The sequence below is a fragment of the Nyctereutes procyonoides genome, unplaced genomic scaffold (genome assembly GCF_905146905.1).
Source record: "Nyctereutes procyonoides isolate TBG_1078 unplaced genomic scaffold, NYPRO_anot_genome, whole genome shotgun sequence".
NCBI classification, from domain to species: Eukaryota; Metazoa; Chordata; class Mammalia; order Carnivora; family Canidae; genus Nyctereutes; species Nyctereutes procyonoides.
Genome location: NW_026575147.1, coordinates 11440713 through 11447774, shown reverse-complemented (window position 1 = coordinate 11447774; position 7062 = coordinate 11440713). Strand labels below are relative to the sequence as shown.

Genomic DNA, 7062 nt, shown 5'->3' with positions numbered 1-7062 from the left:
ATACTTTATTCTCTCTTGTACTTCTCAGGAGGCTAAAGCACTAAAAATAACTTTACAATAGCAGCATTTCTACCAGGTTCTGAGTCTTAATTTAAGCTTAGCTGGGATCCCCTGTTGTCATTATCATTATTATTATTGTCATTCTTCTAATCCTTGTATACATTCTAATCCCTGTGATAATTCTTCAAGGAACATGTTATCCCATTGTACTAGTTATCTATCACTTTATAACAAATTACCCCCCAAGTGTAGTGGGTTTCAACAACATTTATTATCTTATAGTTTCCACAAGGTCAGAGTTCCAGGCTGGCTTAGCTGGGTCCCTGACATCACAGGCTGCAGCCAACCATCACAAGCTATGGTCATTGCAAGCCCCTAGTGGGTAAGGATTTGCTTCCAGGCTGACTTATGTGCTTGCTGGCAGGATTCAGTTCCTCGGTGGCTGTTGGCTGGAGGCTTCTCTCCATTCTTTACCACGTGGGGCTCTCTAACATGGCAGCTTGCTTCATTAAAACACATAAGCTAAGAAGGTAAGAGAGAAAAGCCAGGAGGACAGAAGTCAGTTTTTTGAATTCTCACAATGGAAGTCACATCCCATCACTTTTGTAGTGTTCACTTTTTAAAAGCATGTCACTAGGTCCAGCCCACATTTGAGGCAGGGGGATTATATAAGCACATGAATATCAGGATCCTGAGGGCCATCTTGAAAGTGAACTGCCAAACTCTTTTTCCTGGATGGTGAAACAGACAGTCAGTAAGGTTCAATAATTCAACCAAGGTCACTTGGTTAGTGTATAGCAGAGCTGGTTTGAACACAAGTCTTTCTGAACCCCAAAGCTTACCTCTAGCACTTACTTCATATATTCTTACATTGTGTTTGTTATGGTTGCTATCTCCCTCATTCAATTGCAGCCTTAGAAGGGTAGTGGATACTTATGTCTCCTGGAGGGACAGAAATCTTTGTGAAAAAATGGACAAATACATGAAATCAAATAAAATAGTCCATATGTTGGAACTTTGCATACAGAAATGGCTAAACGAAGGTTCATAATAAAACAAAACTGGACAACAGAGTATAGGTCCAACTGAGAAAGGAGGAGTAGAAGTGAGCAAAGGGGTGACCCAGGTACACTGTTGACTCTTTGGAGCTCTTCTGTATGAAACATAGGCTACCTGTTTCAGTGAGCAGAGACAAACCCTGTGTACAGCTAGAATTTAGACAGAATGGCCAAAAATACTCAAAAGGAATTCTGAATAATGCTAGATCCACTTCCCACACTAAACGTATTTAAACTATCTATTTATGTTAATATAACTCAGAAAATCCTGACCTATGTCACTGTGCTGCTTAAAAGGGGGGATAAAAACAACCTGGAAGCAGCCAAAATATTTATGCTAAAAGAGACTGAAAGAGCAAAAAAATTTCATGCAAATTTGGATGTCTGGATTTTCCCTTCACCTCACCGTAATTGCCTTTTAAGACATTAATAAAATATTGCCTGCAAAAGGTAACATTTCTAATAATCCTGATTTTATCCTGGACACTTTGATCTACATTTTGTTCAGGCAGTTCTGTCATTTCCTGCTTTTTATGGGGTCTCTGTAAGATGGTTTCAGATAGGATGTTATGTTATGGAAAGGGGTCTGGCTTCCACCATTCTTAACAATGAAATGAGAGTTCTCTGAGAAATAGTTGCCAGATATATCACTTTCTTTTTTCTATTGTACAGAGTTTATCTTTTTGGTCAGGGTCTTATAGAAGGCAGGAGACTGAAGCACTGAGCTAAAGCAGTAAAAGTGCAGCCTCACATGTGATAGGAAGGAAACTGGCAGTCAGGTCCCCATAGTCTGTGATCATTTGTGATATTCTTTTAGAGCTGGCCCATAAGTGTTAATCCAGTACAGCAATTGTCAAGAAGAACCCACTCTAAAAACTGGGAACGGGATTAACAACACTCCTGAAGACATAAATTTGTAAAGCTTTTTGTTGACTAGATCAGTGCAATGTCAAAATCTACTCTAGAGAAGAGTTACCTAACAGTGGTACTAGCTTTTGTTGTTTTTCCTGAAAATAGGAGCATGGTAGTTCAGGTGCAGCATAGTAGCTGGCTAAGCAATCCTTTCATAGCCAGGGTAACCCAAGAGGCATAAATTTAGTGGCTAAGCCTTGTGGCTCTAACTGCCTATCCCATTGTACTTTCTAATTCTCTTCATTTAGTAAGGAAACTTACAGAATGTCAACACTGAGGCCTAAAATCCTACCCTTTGAGAAATCCGGAAAAATCCTACACTTCTGAAAATATTTAGGCAGGTCAGCCAGATCCTATAAGCTTGCTGGTATTAGAGTGTTGAGAGTCATCATTTGGAAGTTTAGTCTTTAGAGGAAGAGGACAACCAGCTCTACAGTACTACACATTATACAAATAGTAGCTTCAAAATTTGCTATGGTCAAAAAAGTAATTTTTTTTCCTGACACTTTTGCTTAATTTTGTCTATAATGTTACTGTTTACAAGATGAAGTAGGTCATTTGCTGTTGTCAAGTAGCATTTTGCAATTGTTGAGGAAAGCTCCTTTAGCCATAAAACTAGGCTAACCTCTCCAGGACATTGACTCCTCAATTCTGCGGACAGTACACAAGTTATCATGTAGCTTGCATGGCAGTGTGAGGTACAATTCTATTTTCGGCTCACGCTCTGGCTTGCTCTATAACCTTGGGAAAATCACCTCTAGGCCCTCTGCCACAGACCTGCCATCTGTAAATTAGGCCTGGTTAGTAACCTGCCTCTGGCTAAGTCAGTGGAAGTCATGAATTGTGGAGTTAGCCAATTAAGAACCTCAACATGCATACTGAGAGTCATTTACACCTTAGTTCTTTTGAACTTTTTGCACAGACCAGCCTTCTTGAACATTTGATCCTATTTTTACTCTAATAACACTTTAATGCAGAACACATAAAACAATGTTTCTATAAGGGGACAGCCTAACTACCCCCCTTCAGGCCTTCCTTACTGCTAAAGAGAAAGGGTATACATTTTTCCATCTTACACATTCATTTCCATCCCCCTAGCCATTATCCAGGGTTTACCTGAACATCACTTCCCCCAGATTTTTGCCACAGTAGAGGCTTAGCCAGGATCCATTCATTCTGTTTTAGTCTGTGGATAAGGATCAATATTTTTAGAACAAATGAGAATTTTTTAAAAAAATCATACATTTAAGCCTGCTATAAACTTAAAACACCTGCATTTACTTCATGTTACTTTCGTATCCTTTATGTAAGGCAAATGTCAGCCAGAGCCTCCCTTCCCTTTGTAATCTCAAGGAGAATGCCCCAAACATCCAATCTGGGTGTTCAGAGTCCTTCCCAAGATTACTGACATCTTTCTCCCAGGGACTCATTTTCTTGTCTTCTCTCCCCTGAGTCCCTATATCCATGGCTGCTGTCTTTTCACTGTTCCAACTGTCCCATCTTCAGGCTCTTCTTCAGTTTCTACAAAACCCCATTCACACACAGCATTAGTGAGATTTTAAGATTTGAGAAAACAATTTAAAATGTATATATTAGACATTCCTGTCTTTAGGGTCCATTTTGCTACCCTATCACCAGAGATTTCCCACTAGCAAATGTAAATGTAAGTTCCTCTAGTGTGTACACAGAGAGCAGCTTTTCTTGTGTTGCTGGGGCTTTCAACTACTTCCATGGTTTTTTGTTTTGTTTTGTTTTTAGTTTTTTAAAGATTTTATTTATTTATTCATGAGAGACACAGAGAGAGAGGCAGAGGGAAAAGTGGTCTCCCTGCAGGGAGCCTGATGCAGGACTTGATCCCAGGACCCCGGGATGAGCTGAGCCAAAGGCAGACACTCAACCGCTGAGCCACCCAGGTGTCCCCATGTCTTTTTTGGAGTATCACCTTATACCAGAAAGAGCTTATCAGGTTATTTTTCCAAATGAATACAGTTTCATTCTAAGAGGAATACTGGTGCCATTTAATACTATATTTCCTCTTCAATATACTCAACAATGTACATTTATTTATGTACACTTATCAGCATTCCCAAACTCATTTGAATTCTATTTTCCTCATTATATTGGATATACTTTCTTATTTATGAATGCAGCCCAGGCTTCCCACTTTAATAAACATCCTCCGAATTATCAGGTTCTTGAGGTATTTCCAGTTTAGTTTCACATTACAAAGAGTGGTGCTATAAACATTTAGTGAAAATTGGTTTTCTCACTTGGGTTGTTTTGGGGGAATATATTCCCAAATGTAGATTATGGCACAAACATGAATAACCTCATAGATTTTGTGCTTCTCTCATCAACAGTTGTCCCAATAAGTAATTGTATCAATTTATGAGTTTAGCCATTTTGCTTAGCTCTGCCAACATTCTGCTTTGTGACTTTCAATTAACCTCGCAGCAAGGCTAATCATTTCCCCAAAATTTACTTCTCTGAGTTTTCCCATTACGGAATATTTGATCATATACTTTGGCCTCATGTCCAGTAAAGTCTGGGTATTGATTTTAACATCTTTATTGAGGTATAATTCACATACCATACAACTGACACACTGAAAGTGTATAACTCAGTGAATGTTAGTATATTCTCAGAGCTATGCAATCATCTCCACAATAAATTTTAGAACATTTCATTACCCTAAAAAGAATCCCCATACCCCTAGCCTTTACTTACCCTACATCTCACCCCAGACCTAGATAACCATGAATCTTTCTGTTTCTATAGATTTGCCATTCTGGAAATTTCATATAAATGGAATCATATAATATGTGGTCCTTAATGACTGGCTTATTTCACTTGGCATAGTGTTTTCAACGTTCATCCATCCTGTAGCATGTACCATCCCTTCACTCCTTTTTTTTTTTTTTTTTAAATTTTTTTTATTTATTTATGATAGTCACACACAGAGAGAGAGAGAGAGAGAGGCAGAGACACAGGCAGAGGGAGAAGCAGGCTCCATGCACCAGGAGCCCGACGTGGGATTCGATCCTGGGTCTCCAGGATCGCGCCCTGGGCCAAAGGCAGGCGCCAAACCGCTGCGCCACTCAGGGATCCCCCCTTCACTCCTTTTTATTGCCAAATAATGTTCCACCATAGAGCTATATCACATTTATTTATTCATCAATTGATGGGCACGTGTGTTACCTCCACTTTTTGCCTTGTGAATAATTTTGCTACGAACATTCATGTACAGGTTTTTGTGTGAACATATGTTTTGGGGTATATATGTAGGAGTGTAATTCCTGGGTCATACAGTCGGTAACTCTATATTTAACTGAGACTGTTTTCCAAAGTGGCTGCATCATTTTACATTCCCACCAGTAGTGTATGAGGATTCTGATTTCTTCACATTCTTGCTGCATTAGCTTTGTAGAGCTGCCAAAACAAAATACCACAGGCTGGGCGTCTTAAACAATAGAAATTAATTTTCTTAGAGTTCTGGAGACCAGAAGTTCCAGATCAAGATGTCAACAGGTTTCCTTTCTCCTGAGGTTTCTCTCCTTGGCTGGCAGATAGTAACATTTATTGTTGTGTGCTCACATAGTCTTTTCTATGTGTGTCCTTGCATATCTCTGGTATCTCTTCCTTTCTTTTTTTAAGCATACCAGTCATATTAGATTAGGGCCCTCTTATGACCTCATTTCACTTTGATTACCTCTCTAAACACCTTATCTCCAAATACAGTCACATTGGAAGTTAAGGTCTCAAAGTATGAATTTGGAGGGACAGTTTGGTTTGTAACACTTGCCAGATGCTACAGACTGAAATGTTTACATTTCCCCAAAATTCATATGTTGAAACCTAATCCCCAACATGATAGCATGATAGTATTTGGAGGTGGGACCTTTGGGAGACGATGAGGTCACAAAGGTGGAACCTTCATACATGGTATTAGTGCCCTCTAAAAGAGACCCCAGAGAGTTGCCTCACCCCTTCTGCCATATAGAATAAGACAGGCTTTTTTTTTTTCCATCAGATATTTCTTTTTTTTTTATTGGAGTTCAATTTGCCAATATATAGCATAACACCCAATGCTCATCCTGCCAAGTGACCCCTCAGTGCCCATCACCCAGTCATCCCAACCCCCCACCCACCTCCCCTTCCACCACCCCTTGTTCATTTCCCAGAGCTAGATGTCTCTCATGTTTAAGACAGGCATTTTTGAACCAGGAAGCAAATCCCCACAAGACACAGAATCTGCCCAGTGCCTTAAGTTTGGACTTCTCAGTCTTCAGAACTGTGAGAAATCAATGTTCATTGTTTCAGCTATCCAGGCTATGATATTTTTGTTATAGTGACTCAAAGAGACTAAGCATCAACATTTATTATCTGTCTTTTTGATTTTAGCCATTCTGGTGAGTGTGAAGTGGTATCTCATTGTGGTGTTGATTTTCATTTTGTTGATGGCTACTGACACTATAAGCATTTTTTCATGTGCTTATTTGCCATTTGGATACCTTCTTTGGAGAGTTATCTGATCATATCCTTTGCTCTATTTCCTTATCATAACATATATTATTTTTATTGTGGATTATCTGCATTATGGATTAATCATATAGATATCAAACATACCAAAGGAAACATGGAAGAATCTTAATTTGGTGGTAGTGACAGCCAATCTTAGAATCTTTCTAAGATTAAAAAACCTAGAAACATAAATAAAAATCAATTAGTGTGACTATATGAAAATAAAAAATAATTCATTGCAAAAAATACAATAAACAAAACCAAAAGACAAGGTGGAGGAAAGAGAAGCAATTTATTCACAATGGACTGGTTTTATTTATATAGAGAAGGATAGATAAATATAGATATCTATATCTCCAATAATAAAGAAAAAAAGATCAATAGTTGAATAGAAAAATGGGCAAAGGATATGAATAGCCAACCCACAGAATGGCAATTCAAAAAACTTAAGTTTGATAACATACTGTATGGAGAGATGTGAGGAAACAGGCACCTTGATAAATTGCTGTGGGAGCATAAACAGACACACACTGTATGGAGAGCAGTGTGGCAACATTTACCAGAATTTTTA

The 7062-nt window shown here is 38.7% G+C and overlaps 1 long non-coding RNA gene across 2 annotated transcripts; it reads right to left on the bottom strand.

Moving 5' to 3' along the window:
* Nucleotides 1-249: 249 nt before the first annotated feature.
* Nucleotides 250-6670, bottom strand: LOC129501453 (uncharacterized). Of its 2 annotated transcripts, none has more exons than XR_008662739.1 (4): nt 6597-6670; nt 3087-3156; nt 843-942; nt 250-522 (listed from the first exon to the last, which is right to left on the bottom strand). It is a non-coding gene; the product is annotated as an uncharacterized LOC129501453 (long non-coding RNA). The 2 variants fall into 2 exon arrangements; XR_008662738.1 differs by having other exon boundaries at nt 856-942.
* Nucleotides 6671-7062: the final 392 nt, after the last annotated feature.